The sequence below is a fragment of the Geospiza fortis genome, unplaced genomic scaffold, assembly GCF_000277835.1.
Source record: "Geospiza fortis unplaced genomic scaffold, GeoFor_1.0 scaffold11, whole genome shotgun sequence".
In the NCBI taxonomy this organism is placed as follows: domain Eukaryota; kingdom Metazoa; phylum Chordata; class Aves; order Passeriformes; family Thraupidae; genus Geospiza; species Geospiza fortis.
In genome coordinates this window covers 6608297-6631614 of record NW_005054304.1, presented here as the reverse complement: position 1 = coordinate 6631614, position 23318 = coordinate 6608297, and positions in this window count along the sequence as shown.

Sequence of the window (23318 nt, the reverse complement as noted above, 5' to 3'; positions counted from 1 at the left end):
ATCACACTAAAATAAACAGCACAGGAAAAACAGGCTCCTGGTTCTTTGAGTGCAGATTCTACAGAGCCATCAGATGCTTCAGAAGAAAAGAAAAATTGTAGTAAATCCAACCTTTTCCTCATCTTCTCTCCATACTCGAAAAGCCCCTGGTCTCAGATCATCCCTGAACAAAATAACTGGCATACCACAGTGAGAAATCTCCCTTCATCACCAACACTTTGACATTTCCATCTCTGCTAGCAACAAATAACTAAGCTGTTAAATTTCTACAAAGAGAAGTCACCCCAGAAACTTGGTAATTCACCTTGTGTTTCATGATATATCTGAAAAGCGTGAAGTCTGAAAACTGAAAACAACACCCCACTGGTGACTGGGCTGGAAGGTTGACCTAGAGACAATCCTGAAGCTCACTTAGTGGTGCTCTTGTGCCAAGATGTGCCTGTGCTCTTAACAAGTGCACTTTAAGCACAGTTTTGCATCCTCAGAGATCACATACTTTCCAATGCTCTACAGGAACCACTATTAAATATGGCATAGAAATACAACATACATGCCACAACTGGAGTTGTGGTGGGCTTCAATAAGCTGTTCCTCCCTGGAAAGCTGATGGAGCACCTCATTCTGGAAGTGTCCTCTGTTCATATGGATGGCAAGAAGGTGATTAGGAGCAGCAAACAAATTTATAAAAGGTAAATCATGCTTGACCAACCTGATTGCCTGCTATGAAAAAACAGCTGCCTGGGTGCATGAGGGGAGAGCAGGATGTTGTCTGTCTCAATGGCAGCAAGGCTTTTTACACACACACCCCCCAGGCTTTTCTCTGACATCCTCAGGGAAATTCAGGAGGTGTGGAATGGCTAAGTGGACAGTGAGGTGGATGGAGAACTGGCTGAACAGCAGATCCCAAAGGCTTGCAACAAGTGGCACAGGGTCCAGTTGTAGGCATGTCACTAGTGCTGTCCCCCAGGGGTGAATACTGGCCCCAGTTTTGCTCAAGTTGCTCATCAATGCCTTGGATGAAGGGGCAGAAATCCTCAGCAAGTTCACTGGTAACACAAATCTGGGAGGAGTGGCTGACACTCTGGGAGGGATGCGCAGCCCTTCTGAGGGCCCTCCATTGGCTGGAGACAAGCAAAGAAACATCTGAAATTCAACAAAGGCAAATGCAGGGTCATGTGCCTGGGGAAGACCAACCCCAGGCACCAGCACAAGCTAGGTGCTGAAATGCTGGGGAGCAACTCTGTAGAGGAGGACCTGGAGGTCCTGGTGGACAACAAGCTGTCCATGAGCCAGAAGTGCCCTGGTGGCCAAGCAGGCCCATGGTATCTGGGGTGCATTAGGAACAGCATTGCGAGCAGGTCAAGGGAAGTGACCTTGCCCTTCTGCTCAGCCTTTGTAAGGCCTCACATGGAATGCTGTGTCCAGTTCTGGCTCCTCAGGAAAAGAGGCATGGAGCTCCTGGAGTGAGTCCAGTGGAGTGTGATTAAGGAACTGAAACATCTCTTATGAGGAAAGATTGAGAGAGTTGGGCCTGTTGAGCCTTGAGATGACTGAGAGGAGACCTCATCAGTGTCTATCAGTGTCTGAAGGGAAAGTGATTCTGTTCCCTAAGCCACTCCAGAAAGGGACTGAAAACCACAAAAGTGAGAATGAGGCAGAATTTCGAGGAGCAGTCTGGGAGATCTACATGTTTGAGATCCCTGGACAGTTAAGTGTTCTCCAGAGAGCAGTTTGCAGCACTCAAGAAAAGCTCCAGGGTACTCCAAATTCCCCTCCTGGCAATATGAGGTCAGCTCTATCACAGAGCTCAGCAGCTCTTCCTTCTGGCTCCCATGTTTGATGGTGCAAAACCAGCTTCCTCTTTCAACCCTTTGCAGAGAAGGTGCTATGCAATAGTGAGCCGAGACAAACACACCCTCCCTGTGAAGTTTCACACCTTAAATACCACTCCTTGCAACTTTCTCTGCAGATGCTGTGCAGAGTGCAGCACAGATGCACTTTGAAGAGCTCCAGGATCCATCCATTCTGTTCTTGCCCACTAGGTGCACAACATGATCCAGGGTTTTTCTTGCTTAGCATGAAAAACCCTGGAGCATCTTGGATCAGCAGGAGCCACTGCCTTTGTTCCTACACTGTGTACTATCTCCCCATCACCCATCCAGTGCCATATTCAATTATTCATGAATGAAATAACAGTTTTCAGCATTAATAATTTACTGCTACACCAAGGGGATGTGTAAGGTAAAATGTAACTGATATGGGAATCTGAGCTTTGGCAGCTTTTATAATACTCATTCGTCTAGTATTTTCCATCATTAATCCTTGTGCTTGCTGACTAGAACATTTGCTCAATGACAGGCATATTTCCCCACTGACATGGATCTGGTACATAGGTTCAGTACCTGCAAACAGGAAACACATTTTTGTTTGCAGGACTTAATTTATTAAAGTGCTGACATCGGATTTTGCAAAGTCTTACTCTCAGGAGAAGTCACATGGACCTAAGTAGGTCTATTTGCTTAAAAAAGGCCTGCTGATATCAGTGCAAGGTAGTGAGGATGGATCTCAGGTAAGTATGTAATAATAATAATGCAATTATTAATAATTAATAATTTATTATTCAGCCTCACAGACAGTCCCACTGCTTTTCTTGTCCAAAAAATGAGAAAGGCTTTTCCTTTGGGGGGAACTGAGCTAATTATATTTACTGAGAGCCTCATCAGAAAGCTCTAATTCACTGCCTGGCAGCACATAGGCATTGAAGAGGTGCAGGGAATTCCCCGGGACAGGCACCAGGCACCTCTGAATATATCCCATAAAATCAGAAAATTCAAGTGCTCATTTCAAATTAAGCCAAAAATCCAAAGAATAAGGTTCATTTTCTCTCTGTCTCTTCCTCACAACAAGAAAAACTTGAATGTTGCACTGATAAGCTGCTGCATGGCTTAAGCATCAGTGCAAGGCTTGATTTGCAGCTCAGCAGAGACACAACAGCTCTGTAACTCAGAGCAAGCATCAGGTTTGAGCTGAGTGGCATGGCATGCTGTCCCACACCTTATCACTGTTAAACCTGATATTCCCCTCCCCTGCTGCATCTAGTTAAAACCCTATAAACAACCCCACTACCCTTTGACTAAAGACTGCCTTTCCCCTTTGACAGAGGTGAAACCTGTCTGAACTTAGCAAGCCTGGTGTCATGCAGGCCATCCCTTTATCAAAGAAAACTAACATCTTGGCATGAAGCCATGTATTAATACACTAAATGTCCAGGGATCTGAAACCATCTGTTTCTTTCAATGTCACTACCTGGACATGATAAAAATAGAGGAAAATACAATTAGGCCCATGATTCCCTCACCAACTGCCCCAAGGCACTGAAGTCCCTTCAGGAAAAATAGTAATTCCTAAATTCAATGACATGGTGATTTGTTTATTCAATTTATCAAATGAAGACCTGAATATCAGAATACATTTAAAAACCAGGTTCATACTTATTAGATCTCTACTTTGAGGTAGCAGCTGGATTATTTGAAAAATGTCAAGTAACAAATTGAACTCATGATTTTTTTTATTGAGAGTTGAACAAAGTCCTAACAAGTTTTATTAATTTGGCATATTGAGTACTTTCACAGACTTCCAACATGCCAGAAAATATGTCATGGTTTTCATTCATTTGCTTGCATTTGCAACGATTTGGCTGAGGTTTCCTGCAAAAACAGTTTTCAAAACCAGTTTTTTTTTTCCACCAGCTTGCTCTGGACTCATTCCTGGATGAAAACTCACAAGTTTGCTCATTTCCCTACCTTGGCTCTGCTCGTTTTACTGGGTCATCTGCAGACCACATACTTGAAAAGCAGAAGACAGAATGAGAAGGCAGAATCTCTTGGCTTTCCAAGGCACCTGTATACCAGTCCTGGCTTTGCCAGTTGCATCAAGCTGCTCAAGTCCCTGCTCCAGTTCTGCTCCCTGTGAGGTCTCTGGCTGGGGACCTGTCCCTCACAGTGCATTGCACAATCAATAGCACAACAGGGCCTTGATATTGATTAGAGCTGCCAGCTGCCACAATCACGTGCATCTCAACAGCAATAATCCAAACAAATAAGAAATGCTACATGAGGTTTCCAGTGCAGGGAAAGCTTTCTGTGCTGTACAGTGTGTCAGCAGCAGCAGTGCAGTAACCAACAGCACTTAGAGGCACAGAAGGAACACATTCACTAGCCAGATCCCACTTGCTGCTGCTTTTTATTGTAATCACAATCTAATGATATTGAGGTTTTTAGAGCAGGTTACTGGGAAGAACAAATAAACAACACATAATGCAATGGTTCTGACTCTCGGTGGAAAACTGCTGCTGTTCCACAACACAAGTGCACTAATAACACACTTGGTTCCATTGCACATTCCTTGCTGCACTACTGCTGCAGAGTGTTCTCCCCTGGGAGGTGGCTGGATAACTTCTTGCTGAACCTTACTTACAGCACCCTGCAGATTTCCCACTGGTGCAGCCAGATAGATGCATTTTGCAAAAGGGGGAAAAAGAAAGGTATTCTTTTGTTTAAAAACATGTTAAGGGAATCAGACTTTCAGAGAGCTTGTGATGCATACAGCTTATCACTAAATAAAGCATTTTGTTTTCCACAAGCCATTTCCCAGGGAGGGAGAGCTGATGTTGCCATTGCTTAAGACACATAAACAACAAACCAGTAACCCACATGGAGGCACTGCACTTTGCTAACTGAGAACTAAGTCATGAAATAGACACCTGGACCCCAATTCAGTCAGGCAGTTAAGCTTGACAGTATCAGCACTTATCACCCACAATTTCCTCTTTGACTGGCAGGTTAAATGAAGCTGAAAATTGCTTCCTAAACACAACATGCTTAAATAATCAAAACAATCTCAATGTTAGGGACAGACTATTTCCTTTTGTTTCTAGCTAAAAACCTCTCATTTTGCACAATCAGGTTTTCTCAAGGCTTCTGAAGCAATCTTTTGGGCAATGCATACAGAAGGATGACTGAGGGAGTGAACACATATTTGCACTGAGCCATTGATATAAAATTGTTAGCCATGATCTGCTGTTCCTGGCATGTGTTAGCCACACTGCAGGCCCACATGTCCTTAGGACATGTGTCTCTGTCCTTAAATGGCCAATACAAGCACTTGGGGCTTTATACCCATCCCAGAGCTCAGCACTGGACAGCTACCCAGGCATCAGAAATGAGTTTTCCAGAGCAGATTAAATCCCATCTTGGATGGAGAAGAAGATCAGGGGAGTCTGTGAAGCCAAACAAGCTGTTCTGCAGATGTAGGAACACACAAACATTGCCAACAGGGTCTTAGTACAGATGTCAGAGTCTCCTTATGAACAGGGTTGGTAAGGATTTTGTATCCACACTGGAAGCCAAGCAGAAATTTCCAAGATGAGATGCCATCTCTTCCCAAAAAGTGGGTTCAAAGCAAATTTGGATGTGTCTATATGAGCTCAGAGATCAAGGCAGAACTGGCACACTGAGATGCCAAGGAACTTAGTGGGCCTATGGCAGATGCTCCAAGTCCCTCAGAAAGAAACCACAAGTAGTTTTGGTGTTTCAGGGATGGTTTCTCACCATCACTCACAGCAAGCTGATGTGGGGCTGCAGTGCTGCTTATCAGCACAAACAACAGAGCACACAAATTCATTACAAAATGTTGCAAGCAGCTGACAAAGTAAGATTTTGCAAAGGCTCACCTCAGTACTACAGTCACACATCCTTTTCTTTAATGTAGCCCTGTTGTTAGGAATGCTGCCTTTATCCTGCTAAGTGGTCACTGCTTACAAACACCTGCCCAGCAGCTACACCAGAGGCCAAGCCTTACTCAAAATTGTCTTTTTAACCCTTGTTGCAGAGGAAATGCCTTCCTCAAGTTACTTTCTTGTGACTTCTGCATTATCTGAGTGGACCCTTTGAGGCTGTGCAAAAACTTTGCCTCAGAAAAGAGCTGACTTATCTCAGAGGAGAGCCAGAGCTTTATTTAATCACTTTTATCCTTACTGCATCTTTGCACCTCTACAGCTTTAAGCCTTTTTTGACTTATTTCCTTTGGGAATCATTAATTCATTCACACTTTTGATCACCTTCTCCTGCCTGCCTCCCATCCCACCAGCCATGAAAGATGTTATACCTTCCAGCTTCCTGAGAGTCTATGCAACAAAGGTCTATCCAGCCCTGCTGTGTGATGCAAGGAGTTTTTTGGGGCCCAGATATCTTTAATAATGCAGAAGAATATTCTCCTTCCAGTGGGAAGAAGGAAAAAAACCCCCATCAAGATAAAGTGTTTAAAACAAAATGCTATGATTTAATTTTCTCTGCTTAAAAGATAAATTTAAAAATGAGGTGATCTCCTAGAATTCAATCTCACAATCTAAAGCTCTGGGATGCTGCAGAGTGCAATATGCACCTACAAGGGATATTTGAAAGATAACGAAATAAATTCTGCCATCAAGCAAATGTAGACAGGCTCCAGGAACCACTAAAAGTTTTGTCAATCCATTCTGCAAATAGATACCCTCTATTGGCAGTTCTCTTCATCAAGCAGATTTCAGGAATAATAAACTGGTAAAATACCAGATAGTATGTAAAGTGAATTGATCATGATGTCTGAGTGCCAATATAGGAAGCAAATAACCTGAAGTAGAAGAGTTTTTTAATCCCTCAGGAAAGTTGTAGCATCATCTGTAACTGGAACTGAAGTGAGAACAAAGTGAAATAAGTCAATTTTGGGTGCACAGATTTAGCAGATGGGACAATTAATCTTCAGAACCAGCATAGACAAACAATTTGGGTGGGGTTAGAGTTTTGCAAAGTCCTAAGCACTGTTGCTCTGCAAGGCAGCAACAGGAAAAGCTTCACACAGTTAGGGTAGGACAGTTAAGGGTGCTCATGATGGATGCTTGTGTGGGAGACCAAGTTTGTGACTGATCAGAACAGCCTCTGCGCTGTGAAACAATTTTGGTTGCAGTTTTTGATAACCAGTTATGGTGGGATTAAGTGCCTCACTAAGTCCTGTATCCCCCAAAAGTGTAGCTGACCTCATTCAGATGACAGATTATTCACCTTCTGCTCTTCCTAGTTATCCCTCCTTCAGCTTCATTCATCTCCCTGCAGAGACAACTCCCCAGCTGTAGAATCACCATGATCAATCCCAGCCTGAGGGACTGCTGGTGACTGGATAACTGCAGTGTGATGGAGCACCCTGAAAGAGGCACCATAAACTCTGTCCTAAAGAGTTCTGCCTAATTAATGAGAAGATTAGGTGCTGGGGGGAAATGCCAGGCAGAGAGAGGTTAAAGTAGCTTGCTCAGACTTATGCAACAGAGCAAAACAGGGTAAATTGTACTCAATTTGCTTTTAGCTTCACTTCTCATCCATAAGAGAAACATTTCTTGACAAAAGATTCTTTTAACATTATTTTAGTATTAAGTCTAAAATAGGGACAAGAGAAACAGCTGCAGTTCTGACAGTTTATCTCAGCTGAAAATCTGACCTGTTCATCTCCTGTAGCATGGATAATCAATTTTCCCCACATCAAGATGTGTTGGCAGTTAATAGCAGCAACTCCTTTTTTGTTAATTAAGAATGAAGTATGCCATAGATCATAATTATTTTTGAAAAATGTCAATGATAATTCAGCGTGTGAACAGACAGAACATTTTACCATTATTTTAAGAAAAAGTAAAAAAGGTTGTGCTCTTGGGAAGAAAGCTTTTTTTTTCCCTCAGATTTAAAAAGAAAAACTAGAGAAGATCAGATTCAACAAAAGTATGGTATTTTAGGAGATGTGAGTTAAAGGAGCTGTTTTTTTAAATTCATTAAAATCTGCCCCATGACCCTACCTCAGCACTCCAAGGCCTGAGGTGCAGAGGTAGTGCAGTAATGGGCTTGTGTGTGCAGCATCTGCTTTTTAATGAATCCATGATGCATGTACTTCACTGCAGACAGAGCAGATTGGGCTACTTCAACACAGTTTGGGTTTTTAACATCTTCCAGATATTTACAAAGGTACATAACAAGGTGCTATATTTGCCAGAGGACAAATCAGGTACAACCTCTCCTGAAATGAAAATTTCAAGTTTCTTGTTAAGACTTTGATTTTTTTGAGGAAGCCTGACAATTGCATGAAAAAAGCCTCATCCCTCTCAACCTGCCTCAGCAGAGAATCCATCCTGCTTGCTGCAGTGCTGAACTCCACCTAGCTGAAAAAAATACTTCTTTGTTCATCTGCTTAATCCCCAAGGGCAGCAGCCAGGGCAAGATGAACAGACACTCCCTGCTCCTTGCTATTTTTTTTCCCTGTGACCTTTAAAAGCAAACCAACATGACATGGTTCAGATACAGAACAAACTCTGAACACACACAGAACCACAGCCCGTGCTCCCCAGTCCGAGCCCCAACATAAAATGCCCATATCTCCTTCTGCAGCTTTGCAGACCACTGGAATAACAACAAGCCCCTCAGACTGCCAGGCAGATGCTCTTATCTGCTCTAACTCCCCCAGGAAAGGACAAGCACTAAAATAAGCACCAGATGGCCAAAAAGCCGACCTGAGAAATGAAGGGAAGGTCTTCTGTGCAAAGTGCTTGCACATCTAACACTGGTGACAGAACCTCCTGGATTTCTCCATTTAGTCTACACTACTAATCACCCCAACGCATTTATAGCATTATAAGTTAGGCACCATCCCTCAATTCTGTGCATGAATCTATAGCTTAGTCAGTTCTACATGTTTGTAACAGTAGATTACCTTTTTATTCCCCTTGCTCTAATTCTTGAGGTGAAAAGTTGTTAGAAAAATCACTTGCTAACTAATACAGGTTCATCAACAATTTGCATTTGCTAATGATGTTTAACAGACCACAGTGATTGCTGTCCAGAATTCTTCTAAGAGGCAAAACAAACATCTAAATTATAACTTTCTAACATCTGCTTCCTCTAGGGGAGGATTTGTATGAGGTTTGACAGATGCAAGAGCTCTGAAGAATGGCTGTTACAAATGAGCCAGATAGCAGAGTCTTGGAAAATGCAGCCAATCTCAGCTTATTGAAATGAGCTCCAACCCAAGGCAGAAATAACACACAGCTGTTCCTCTGACTGCTGCTCAGGAGAGAGATGGTATCTTGTGATAGTATTAATAGATCTCATTTTCCAGGTGGTATGCAGAGTAAAAGAGAGCTCCCCATTTCATCTCATTTGATGAATGTTATTTATAGGGTATTAAACAACAAAACCCCAGTCCCTCCCAAATCTACAAGGTAGCCAGTGTAGCAATGATAGTGCTGAGCAAAACAGTCAACAATTATCCAGGTCCATACTTTAGCTTTTCACTTCAAACATGATTTTGTGCACATCACAGTAGGAGCTTTTAGGGTCACATTGTCTTCAGAGAAGTGAATGACAGTTCTGTGACTATAACTCTACAATTCAATATAATTGTGATCACAACTTACCATGAATTTTATTTACTAAGCCCAACATAAAGAAAATTTTATGTTAACATAGTAGCACCTCCTTTTAACAATAATTTTAAATCTTCCTCTACACCCTATTCCCAAGACACTCCTTTTACTTAAGAAATAGCTTCCTTCTGGAGAGGCTGGAGGAAAGAGGAATATCTATGTTTACCACAAGTCCTACCAAAAAAAGGGAAAACAAGAAATTTTATATTTTAAAAAAATTTGTTGAGGTAGGAATAGTGAGGGGTTTCTTTCTTTTTTTTTTTAAGGAAATAGTGAGAAGATGTAACAGGAATCCTGCTTGTTTGTGCATCCTTTCAAACAAACACCATGATCAGAAACAACAGTGCCATAAGGCTTACAGCTGGGAAAGAAAACAGGAAGAGCAGATACTTTTGACGGCCAAAGAAGTCCCATGAAACCCAGTGACAGACTGTCTGCTGCCATGGACTGATGGCCTTTATTAATGCTGCACCGATCCCTTCTCAAACTGTGCAGTTTCATTACAGTTTTGGGCCATGGGAGGACAAACAGCTGGGACTTGGGTTGATCTCTGCAGGACTGCATCTCCAGGGCCAGCTGCTGACTCTTCCTAAAGAGGCGGACAAGGACTGGGCAAATCCGCTCTACCAATCTCCTGTCAAAAGGTGAGTTAATGCTCTTGGGCAGCAGGAGTGAGGGCACATCCTGGCTGTGTGTTGAGCTGTGTTTTAACACTGCTGCTGCTGCAGGGAAGGCGTGTTTGACCACATAACCACATCTCCCCTGTGTGGGAGAGCCTGTCCATACAATTTCTTCCCTTCAATTTTGGGTCATGCTGTGCACAAATCTCGTGCAGGCTGTCCAAATCACATGCAGGGTATGAAACCACAGCCACATCTGTTTCTCATACAGCAGTTCCACACAGTTCTGCACCCTTCTGGCCTCACAGTGCATCATCTCTATTAAATTCAGTCTGTGTCTGACAGGATAAATCCTCATTAGCACCTTGTGCTTTCCCTTCTGTGACCCCACAAGAATAACACACATTACTAAATGGCACTTTTCCTTGTGCCCAGCCCCTGGCACTTAGAGAAATGAAGGCCAACTGTCCTGCAAAGGGAAGTGCTATCATAACTTGCACAATTTTACGGCTGTATGTGGTGAATAACTTCAATCAGTGCCCAATCTGACAAGATGCTTATCAGCTGCCAAACTCAGCTCACAGCACCAGTGCAACATGCTGGGCAATGCTGCTGCTGCTGCTTCCAAGAGTAGGAAAAACATGTTACCCACAGGAATATGTATGTATTGCCTACCACCTAGCCAGGAGAGAGAATATAATTTGCAGCTGTATAGAACTGTACATTATATGTTTTGAATTTCTTTGTTTTACTCAGTTTCCCTTAAGAAACTTTCACCAAAGTGACTCAAAATGAAGGATAAATATTTAGCATCCTTGTTTCAGAGATACATTGCCATAGAGGAACAAAATTTTAATGCAGATAAATTTACTGTGTTGTAAAGCTCACACTGCTATATAAGAGGCACTGAACATACAACTTGTGTGCCAAGATTGAAGTATAATATTGCACATCCACAAAAAATTTCCAGTGGATAGACAGAATACACAAAATTGGAATGAATAGCACACACATGACACAGCTGATATGATACTTCAGGACATCGAGGAGAGTAGTCTAAACACTTTACAATTCTCTTTCTAGTCACATTTTAAAACCTGGAGATGTTGAAGCAAAAAAAGCCAGCTCACTGTGAAAATCATGTGGATCTCACACTACTTGTCCTTAGGATGAGGACTTTCGACTCAAAGGCTCTGTGCTAAAAGCTGACTAGAGGAACTGATCCTTACTACTACTGAATAGCACTCCTCAAATATCACCAGACTTGTCAAGTCATAGGTGCCATAAAGCCTTCCTAAATAAGCAGTCATAAGAGTGATCAAAAAAAAAAAAGTACTTTTCCTTAGAATACCTTATCCCTCACAAGTTATCAAGCACTGCCTGAGAAAATAGAGAGCAAGACAGACAGCACACTACAAGCAGGTGCAGACATTTTTATTTTTTCAAAGTACTATGAGAACTTCTCTAACTCTATACTATGGTAACCCTTACCCAAAATACAGGATTTATACACCTGTCACTGGAACTGAAATCCCATGACCAAGGCAGCAACTCAGAAGTGAAAACTCTGCAGCAAAATTGTACCACTTGCAAAACTCAGCATTTTACGCCTACTTTAAGGGGTAATGGACTTCTTAAACACAAAATTAAATTCCTAAATTTATTCTTGGCAGTTTTCTAGAGGAATGAGCGTCAGCACATCCTCGGGAATGTAGAGTAGAGGCAACCTCTCCATTATCTATGCTCTAGAAGAAAGTTGCTGTCCCTTTCTTGGGCCACCTGGAGATAGGCAGTGCCATGTGAAGCTGACTCTGAATTGGGAACGCACAAGTGAGAAAGCTGGAAGGATCATATAAGTCTTGGGAAAATGTAGAATTCCATATAACACGGACTGGAATAACAGTTTTCTTGCACCATGAACACTTAGGAAGGGGAGAGCCACTCCTCCTCCTCTTCCTTCAATCTAGTCCACCAAAAAGCAGCATTTTGCTTTTGGGAAGAAGAGTTTAATGTCTGCGCAGAAGATATGAGACATCTCATTTGATTTTCTTTTTCCAGAGTACAGCAAAAATGAAGGATTTAACAAGAAGATGAGGAACAGGAGCCCCATAACAACTGGTTCCCAGTCCTACAGCCTGTGCTCAGATGCAGGTAGCAGAAACCTCCTGCAGAGACACTAAAGGACCTGTATGCTACTGTGGCTTTTTATTTTTCAGTGATTCTATAAATGAGAGGAAAAACAAGCATTTAGCTGAGAATGGTTTTCTTTTCCTGACCACAGTCATATAATCTGTAGCATGGACAATCCTTGCTAGCTGCATTTAAGCCACAGTAATCTGATCAAAAAGAATTTGATAAGAAAGGAAACCTTTCTGTTTCAATTCCTGCCCTCCCCCAATTTGATATAAACAGTAACATCAAAGTCTGAGCTGATGATGTTACCTAGAGACAATGCAGTGCACTGAACAGAGAGCAACTTGTGCATGATGAACTGAAGACAAGCACTTCAATGCAATAAAGTCAGGAGAGGAAATACTTCCAAAACAGCTGTAAAGGGATGGATGGAAAAGAGAGGTGCTGCCAAGAGGGATTGATTAACATTAGCACCCTTAGTGCTGAGAACCCTTGAAAATATTCACTGAAGACATAGAACTGTAACACTTCTCAGGTCGTGTGAAAAAGAAGTGAAACTAATAATTCAGAATATATTTGCTCCAGGATGGTGATGCTTTCAGTTCCATGGATACAAGTCTCAGGGAGATCGAAGAGTTTTTCTCTGTAGTTCAAATCAATGGTTGGGAAGCAGAGCTCAGATGTTCTGTGCTCAGCGATTAAAGGATTAACAGAGCAGGGCAGCAGCTTTCAACCCCTCAAAAGTTCTGAATTCATGTTTGTACGTGCTGAGCTTTTAGGGCTGCCCAAGCAGGAGATCATTTGAATGGGATTTTCAAAGGCAGACAGAACATACCTAGCCCCTTTCCATAATATAAAGTAAGTGAAAAGCACACATTTCCTGAAATTAAATCTTGATCCTCCAATAAACTTATGGAGAGAACACACCTCTTCACCAATGCAGGGTTCATGCAAGGGCCAGAGCTTATTGGGTAAAGGCTGCAGAACAAAAGATTTATCATCATCTGCAGGGCCTAGAGATGAGAAATAGGAGTATCAGGATTCCACCAGCAATCTCTGTCATAAAGATTTCCTGAATGCTCAGACTTGAAAATAGTGGTAAATTAACACTTGACTGGATTAGATACTGGATTATTAAGTATTTGCAACCCAGTTTTGGAAGAAAGATTTAACATTGTGTTTAAAATGCATCTTGAGTAAGCCATCTCTGTTTTGTTGAAACCATAATAATAATAATACTCATAAACACTTGACACAGCTTGATTTTCTATATGGCTCACATGCTTTTCAACACAGAAACTGCCAGAATATTTTAAGCCTGTTTTGCACACATCAGGCGTCCTGAGTCTGGTCAGAGCAGTACATTTCTGCTTCATAGGTAAAGCACAAACCTGACATGATTGACAACATAGAATAATCCATTTATGGGGGATACATCTCTGCAGTGCTTTCAGCCAGTCCTGCTCCCAGAGCTTCTCAGTGAGGAACTGTCACATGATAGTAATTTTCTCATTATCCATGAAGCTTCCTTGGCTTCATTGTCTGTAGTGCCTAGCAGGCTTCTAGTCCCTCTGCTAAGGCACCATCCCTGTTCCCATCACACCTGTCCAATTTCTGACCTGTTTTCTTCAGAGAACTAGGATTTTTGCCTCACAGGCAGACTTGAATTTTATTTTCTACTTTAAATATAAAGTTAATTGGGCAGTGACAGATCAAACCAACCAACTGGCACCTCTTCAGCTAAGTACATTAACTATGAAGCTCTTTTATTCTTAAGCTCTGTCAACACTTTAGCCCATCTTAAGAGCTTGATGCTGCCTGAAAATCCTTATAAATGTACATTCTCATATTAAATTAAGGTAGAAGGTTTCTATCCATGCTCTCAAAGTGCTTTAATGCTAATTACTTCATATCAGTTCTTGTTTCTGTCACCGTTTATTCAGCCATTCTCTGGAACAGTCCACTGAACTTCCATCAGAAACACGTTTCTGCTGGAGGCAAACACAAGTACCTGGCAGCAGTAAGACTTCTCCACTGCTGATGGTCTCCTTGCCAGTTTGGGGTGATGACAGCTAGCAGACAAAGCAGCTGAGTTCCAGGAGGAGAGGACAGGCACAGCCACAGCGATGATGGGACCAGCAGGTACCACAGTCAGCGCCACCCTCCTTCCCTGGCATATCAGTCCAGATAATGTGGCAAGAAGGTTGAGCATAGAAGGTTCACAGGGTGGGCCACACACCACATCTGGTAGTGTCCTCTGCCTTCAGAAGAAATAGGGACACTCCACATCACTGCATGGTGCAGAGCATCCCTACACCCCTTTTTCATCCCTACAGAGAGCAAAGGCAGTGATGTGGAACACAGAGGGAAGGAATAAAACCCTTTTCCCCTATCCTGTAACTCCATATGTGGCAGAGTATGAAAGTGGATGCAGGCACTTTCCCCAGAAATAGGAAAGGGATAGTTTAATCCTCCTTAAAAAAGAGGTAGGGGACATGTTTCTGATGAGATGAAAGCCATGACAAGATATCACATGGATATTTCCAGCAACAATGTTTTAAATGCTCAGAGCTGTGGCTCCCATTCTTGCATGTTAAACACATACTTCTCTGAGCCTGTGTGCTGTTTGGTTAACACTGGATCCACAGCAGAGAAATTGAAATTATGCTCATAGTTTGAAGAGAGAAGAAAAATACTAATTTTGCAAGCTAAAGTTATGCCAGCCATCCAAAGCTGTTAAGCACTGTGGATCTCTGAAGAAGTGTTTTTGGCACCAATGCAAATAAATGTAAACTGAGTAAAGACTATATGAAAACAGCATGATGAAATTTAAATGCTAGTAAATAATGTTTTTGCTCAAGAGGAATTTAATTTAGAAGATACTGTTTAAATTACTAACTACCATACCATTTGCAACTAGACAGAGAAGAAAATTCATGGACATTTTTCTTCATGGGCCAGGATGTGATTATAAGTATAAATACTATTGATATTTTACTGCTATGGAGATCTGCTATCACCATGTAATCATCAAAATAATACAGAAAGGAGCACGTAACAAATGCATGATAGTGTGGAGTTCAGCAAGTTGAGAATAGGCCACAAAAATGTTTCAGAAATAATCTACATGACTACAATAAATCCTTCCTACTGTACTGGAGGGTTGCTTATTCTTGACAAATCACACATTATGCTTTTCAACTTTTTTTAAATTCAGACTCAGAGATTTCTACAAAGCAGTGTGCTCTCAGCCTTTGAGTATGGGCAAGCATTGGTTAAATTAAAACAGTTCTTCTAAGAGAAAAGGAACACAAAAATATTTCTATTCAAGCAGTTCATAGTAATGGCTTTAAAATAAAAATTATGCTAGGAAATAACAAGGTGCTTGACCTCATACTAACAAACAGGGAAGGACTTGTTTGAGATGTGAAGGTTGGGGGCAGCCTTGGCTGCAGTGATCATGGGATTGTGGAGTTCAGTATCAAGTCAGAAGGAAGCAGGGCAGCAAGTAAGACTACAACCATGGACTTTAGGAGAGCTAGCATTAGCCTCTTCAGGGATCTTGGAAGAACCTGGACAACAAGCTGCCCATGAGCCAGAAGTGCCCTGGTGGCCAAGCAGGCCCATGGTACCCTGGGTTGCATTAAGAAGAGCATTGACAGCAGATTGAAGGAGATGATCCTGCCCCTCTACTCAACCTTGGTCTCACCTGGAGCATTGCGTGCAGTTTTGGGCTCCTCAGGTCAAGAGAGAAATGGAGCTCCTGGCGCGAGTCCAGTGGACAGTGACGAAGACAATTAAGGGACCTCTTACACTAATTAAGGGCATCTCTTTTATAAGGACATGCTTAGAGAGCTGGGCCTGTTCAGCCTCAAGAAGAGATAACTGGGAAGGATCTCATCAATGTCTGTGAGTATCCAAAGGGAGGTGTCAAGGGGAAGTTTCCAGGCTCTTCTCAGCAGTGCCAAGCAAAAGGACAAGAGGTAATGGGCAGAAACTGAGGCACAGGAAGTTCCCCCTGATCATTAGGAAGATCATCTTTCTTTGCTGCGCATGTAACTGTGCACTGGATGAGGCTGCCAAGAGAGTGGAGTCCCAACCTTACCCATTCTGTGATGCTGTGAAATGCTGGGTCGATCCCCTCACACAGTACTTACTCCCTTTCAGCTCAATTTGCTTTGATTTCAAACCAGACCTCCTGCTCTAGAGACTTGCCCATTACTAAAACAAGTCAATTCTCTATTTCTTTTCACCTGCAAAATCTTCAGGCCTTGTGTGGCCAGCTTTTGTTATGTAGCCTGCCCCCCACAAGACCAGAACTAACATTGCTCTCTGCAGTAGAGGCAGGTGTAATCCTTCAGAGAGCTTTGCAGCCTTTAAGAGTTTAATGTGCCTCTGCTTACCTTCCCCATCGCACGAATAATGCTCTCATTGCCATTCTTTTTGTATTTTTTCTGCATGTGATAATTTCTTCAAGCTGAAAGTTCCCCCAGTAATCACAATATTTCATCCGTTCACCTGGTAAATGTCTCATTTGCACTAATATAGAAATGTGGCAACATGTTGCCTAGTGACCAGGAGCATTCCCCTCCATCCTTTTCTCTCACGCAGTGAAACTTTTTCTATAGCAAATAAGTGAGTATTTTAATGTTATGGAATTAAGTTTTATTAGATGTCAGCTTCCTAATAACATTGGCAAGATCTATAAAATAAAACTCCACACATCTGCTTGCCAAATGACTTTCTAAGCCTCCTAATGTTTCCATTTATGCAATACAATCCTACTTTATATGTCATTTTACAGCTCTAGGAAAAACACTTTCCAGTCAAAACACATTCCAGTGCATACATTTGGCTTACAGGAATATATACAAGTGACAGTCCTGTGTCTGTCCAAAGGATTTGCTCTCTTTTCCTACTCCAATTCCAAACAGTCATGGTCTGTATTTCACCTCTGTCTTAACAGCCCTTCCATTACACAGTTAATAGTAAGTGCAGGAACTACTGAGCAAAGTTCTTTCATTTGTGATCTGCAGGTGGTGATAATGGTCCCTTTGGCTTTAAACACTTGGGTGTCAGATTAGCACAGAGAGAATGCAGGATGATGCACAGAGCAGGATGTCAGCTGCAGTGCTGCCAACACCCAGCTCACAGACCTCGGGCCCACTTCCAAGAATATACACAGCAGGCTTAAAAAGCAAGGATTTTTAAATATAAAACAGTAATGGGATGCTTGCTTGTTTTAGTTGCCTCCATGTTCTTTTTCATGCTTCCCCCTTCACATGTTTCTTCCATCAGAAGAGGGCAAGAGTTAAAGACATGCCATGGCATATTTTCAAATAAAAGCTGCCAGTCTCACATAAAATTCCAGTTTCTGGACTCTTAAAGTACCAAAAAATTCAGTCAATTCACCTGTGGATAACTTGGAAGCACATTCCTCTGCCATCCAAATACAACTTTTCTGTGGCACCAAATGATCCTGCACCATCTCAAAGCTTCTCAGAGGGAGACACCATCCTCCAGATGACCCTCCACTCTGTCTCGCCTGAAACACTGCACTGACATCTCTGGAGAAACCAACCACCAGCATCCAAAAGTTTCATCTGTTTCAGGGACCAAAAGGAGATGTCAGAACTTCACCCCAGCAATAATAACTCAAGTTCATGAAGTAAATTCTGGCATTTTCTTGTGCTTTCTAGAGCAGACACAAATACTGACTTAAACACATCTGCAAGGGATATTCTCAGCCAAAATGAATAGAAGATAAAATGTGCAAAGAATGAAGCAAAAATTCTGTAAGACAACCCAAGAGAAATAATAGGTCCCATCACATATCATGTTGTCTAATGTTTAGATCATTAAAATCCTTGAACGCTGCCACAGACAAACACTCTCTTGTGGAAAAGAAATATCATCTCTCTCGTAAGGAAGCAGGAGAACAGCCTTAAAAAATGGTGGAAAAAATTCCACCTTTGGGTTTTGGTTATGAAATTATATTTACTCAATAATAGGTCCCATCACATATCATGTTGTCTAATGTTTAGATCATTAAAATCCTTGAACGCTGCCACAGACAAACACTCTCTTGTGGAAAAGAAATATCATCTCTCTCGTAAGGAAGCAGGAGAACAGCCTTAAAAAATGGTGGAAAAAATTCCACCTTTGGGTTTTGGTTATGAAATTATATTTACTCCATCCCTTTCTGAATAGGGATTTGATTAATATTTTAAAAGGCTCTAATTCCCAGTTTCATAAATGACTTTTATTTTTTAATATGACTGGCTTCTAATTCAGTTGAGCATATCTAAAAAGTACACAGTTAAGTAGAAACCATATAAATATTGTTCAGCTTCCAGGAAGCCTCACTGCAATTGGCAAGGGTAACAACCACAGTTCAGTTTCAGGACAGCCAAGAGGAAGGACAGAAAAGGCACAAGTGAATTAAGTGAGAAATTTCAGAAAGAGGGATGAAAGGCTTTGCTGAACATTATTAGTGTATGGGAAAAAAGAAAGGACTTGCAGACAGCCTGGAGTTGTTTAGTTGTACATAGCCCAAGTACTTAGGGAAAGTCACTGTCTGAGATGCCTTAGGCTGTGAGCAAGAATACTCTCCTACCATTACATTTCATTCTTCCTAAGGAAATTTGGAGTTTGTCCACACATTTATAAACGAGCAAAATCCTTCCAGCTAGGGAGAGAATCAGGGATGGAACCGTTGAGGTACATTTCTACCTGCTGAGCTGTCTATAGCAGTGAGAGCTGACAAAAAATTTTGCTACGGTTTGCACATTTATGGTCTCAGATTTTATTGAAAACTGGTGGAACACATTCCTTATAAAGCCTTGCTTGGGTGTTATTTCTGAATACTGAAGAGCCAGATTTATAAAGTGAATTAGGGATTACTGTTCTTTTTGGCTGTAAGCAGCTCCTTATGTTATTGAGCATAAGGGGAGGGAGGAAAAGGCATGTATCTAATATGTACCATCAAGTTTTTGCTTCTTACTTGAAGCCTTCTTCCATCTTTCTCCCCATTTTGCCTCCTGTCTCGTCTAGGATGGCTGCTTTGAGGAATACAGCTGCCTTCTATAACATGAGACTGAAACAAGGTCCTTGAGCTCTTATACTGACCAAGGAACACGATTTCCTACTGAAAACTGAAATGTGGCCAGTTCGGTCAGAAAGTCAATGAATGCAGAGAACTTGGCAGACATTCCGTGTAGGATACACAGCAGAATAATTGTACACCCTGCACCAGAGCTCCATGCATGCCAAGGATCACACCTTTCTAATTCCAGGCCTGGAGACCACAGACTGAGAGTAATTTGGTGGGGAAACAGGAGTGGGTTATTGCTCTTGAGAAACACAGGAAAATCCAATTCCATCTGTGCTGCTGCCTCTAACCACACGCATTATCTGGCTAGGTACAGACTCCCACTCCACCTAAGGCAGACCAGCATTAGCTGCCTCACGTGAGTGCTGCTGTAAAAGCATCTGTAAAGTGCTCTGTGCCTGTAGAAAAGCAGAGAACAGATACCCTGAGGACCCCTCTGGGTCTACAGCATTGCAGCTTATGAGGGCAGGAATCTTTCCAGTCATTTCCTTCTCCTGAAGCACTTATAACACAGTGAAGAAACAGAAGTAAAGCACTGAGTTTCTGGCTTTAGAGTGGTGTGTATCCCCACTCCAAGGTTCCCTTCAATCCAGGTTCTCTTTCCATTTATACTCTGAACTGCACAGCACTTAACACTGGGTTTAAAGGAATCTCCACACCTCTTAACCCAGTATGGACTGCCCCATATTTCTGCTTTGTCTAGATGCTTTATGTATTTTTAAAAACATCACCACATTCTGCCAGTTCAAAAGCCACAAAGTCAATCTCAGAAAGAAAGAAATTATTAAGGAATTACCTGAGAACAGCCACAAAATGAAACTTCTGTTTCTGGTTGCCATCAATATTTTTTTAAAGGAATATAATTTTTATTACTGACAACTAAGCTGTTACAAAGTTCTGGGATTTGGAAGTCAGTTCTTAAATAACAAGCATAAAACTCATGGGAGGGAAGGGGAAGCTGAGCACTAAAGACCCATTGAAAAAAAATAGAGCAGGCTACTGGGAAAACAGTGAAGACAGAAAAAAATTGAGGAAAACGAAAGCTCCTGAGGAAGTGGTGCCTTTTTTTTACTCCCCAGATATGTGGAGAACCTTCCATGCTACTAGGTCAGTTTTCTTTGCCTCCTTTTTAAAAACAGCCAAGGTAGATGGAAAAGAAATAACAACATTGTTCTTCAAAGCCCAAGGGCCACCACAGCAAATCAAATCTTTTTGAGTCAGTAGGACAGTGTGTTTGATAAAATACTGTCAAGTTTGAGCAGCATAACCTGGACCAGTATGATGGAAAAAGTATAGGCAAGGGCATGCCATGGGAGCCAGGCTGGAATGGAAGCAAGGGAATGAAGGTGTGAATTCTGTTTCAGAGCAAAGAAATTATTAAGAAACTTCCCAAAGGCAGAACTAGATACCCATGACATGCATTATTTAAACATGAAGGGGAGGAAAGCATCAGTTAGCCATAACATAAGGGATATTTATACACTTGTAAATGGGGAAGTGCTCTGATTTACAAGGTAGAACAGCCAAAAGCCTTGCTTCATTACACCTATGAGACCAAGAAAGTCTGTCTCTTACCTACTTTGTATTTTAAAGGCAGAAGCTATCCAAACATTTTCGATGAGATTAGAAGCATCTTTTTCAGACACTTATGCAATATCTTCCGTTTTCCAAGATTTCATAGCAAAACAATAAATATATCCATAAATTTTCACGAATTCTTACTGGATTCTTACTGAATTCTTCACCAAACAATTCTGCAACTTAACTTCTTTTAACTTGGGGGAAATATTTTTTTTCAATGTTTACTCAATGTCAACACTGTTACTGGTTCTCTTTGCACTGCCCATGTTCCTCATTTATGGTTCTGATATGACTTTCCTCTTCAATGCCTCCTCTCCTTCCCTCCTGCTCCCCCAGTCTTTGGGCAACAGTCTGGTTTGCAATGGCAGATGGATGTGGTAAGTTTCTTAAAGAAACAGCAATGTATTAAGATCAGATTTTTGTATGCTCTGTATATTTGAACACGTTTTAAATACATGTCACAACATGGATGCTCAGCTGTATGACAAGCACAGTCAGTATGCTTTCCTAACTTACAGGCGATAAACTCCCTGAAGATCTTCATCATTAGATAACTACCCTAAAAGGCCCCTTATATATACATATTTGCAAAATGCAACTAGCAGCAAACACCACTTTCCTCCTTATCTTCTACTCCTTCCTTCCTTTTTTATTCTATTTTCAGCGGTAGTCTTTTAAACTCAGACAGCAAGGTTATCTGACTAATCAGAAAAGGAAAAATATATAATAAAAGATGAGCAAAAAATTGATTTTGATTTTTCTGGGAAACACAACTAAACCCTGAACACACCCCACACACACTTTGAGTAAACCATCAGTCATATTTTGTTTTTATAGTCAACTGAAAAGAAATGAGATTAACCTATGGTTGTTGTTACATGTCACTTTAAAATAATTGTTTTAGTGTTAAATGCAAGCAAAACGCAAGATATTTCAGTATTAAAAATGAAATATTTAATGAAGAATAACTGCAACCTATACTTCTCAGTTTTGCTTCTTTATTTTCTGCAACAGGCAATTCCAAAATGTATCTTTGACAAAGAGACTTTTCACCCAGCATTTATACTTGGCTATCATAGTTAGAATGAATACACCAACTTACCCCAAAGCCTAAATAGCCTTATTGATGAATTCCAATATTATTTTCTCAAAGATCAGTATTCTCTTACAGCAGCATGTCTTCACTACCCACACACACTCAGAGGAACATGACTGCTGGTCATGTAACCTCTTTTAAAATAATATTGAAAGAGGTGATTGAAAGAAAGCATGAAACATGCATGTTGGAAGAGTTATCTTGCAAAAGGGAAAGCATGTCCACGAGCTCCACAACCTAACCATGCTACAATTCCACCCCATTGCTTTCATCAGGACCATTATATTACTGCATAATCCAGAGGAGCTGCTGAAAATGGAGCATGCTGTACTAAGGACCAAGCACTCTGTGTAAGTACAGGGAACTCAGAATTCCCTATAGTGCCATTAGCTAAGCCTGGAAAATGAAACAAGACCAAAAAGGGGCAGGTAATGCCTGGCTGTAAAAAGCCAGTCAGTGGCAATCTAGGAGCAAAGCTCCCAACTCCCGATTCCCAGCCTAAGATTTAATTAATGTCAACTACAAAAGCTTTCAGATTGCTTTTACAATCTAACCAACAAGAACTTAGAACATAGGTTATGTTTGCAGAAGTGACCTGAAGCCCCACTGTTCAGCATCCCAAATGCCCAAGAGTCAAACTGAAATCAAAGTCTCCAGGAACTATGACTGCTTGAAACAGGATATTGCTGCCCTTTGCTGCTAAACAGCAAATTTTTTTTCTAAGCATCTACTTTGGTATTAAGGAATGCAAATAAAGAAAAAGACCAACCCCAGCGAAACGAAAAGTAATTAATGATTAACCAGTGCATCATAACTCCAGAGTGGAACGACAGAAAATATTTTATATTTTAATGTGTACCTTGCTTCCTTGAAGACTGCCAAACTTCAGCTAAGTTTAACACATATTTTTCTCTTTAGGAGAGGAGCTTCATGCCTTTTAATTGCATGCCTTTCAAAATGCATTTGGGTGTTTTTTAAAGTTTCTGGCATTTTAAAAATATATTCCTTTTTCTTTTTTGATTTTTATTCTTGTTATATGATAGAAATCATAATCAAGAAAACATTATAGCAGAGGAATAATTTCATACATCTGCTACTCTGCCAAACTCTCCCACACATTTTGATCCAAATACTGCTGATGAAATACTTCTGCACACTCTCACAGATTCAGTTTGGTTCACACCTTTAAGTGGAGACAAATATTGGTGGGGAGGTAGAAGAGAGAAACTGCTAAGCTTCCATTTATCTTCCTAAACATAGCACTCAGATCTCCTAAATCAC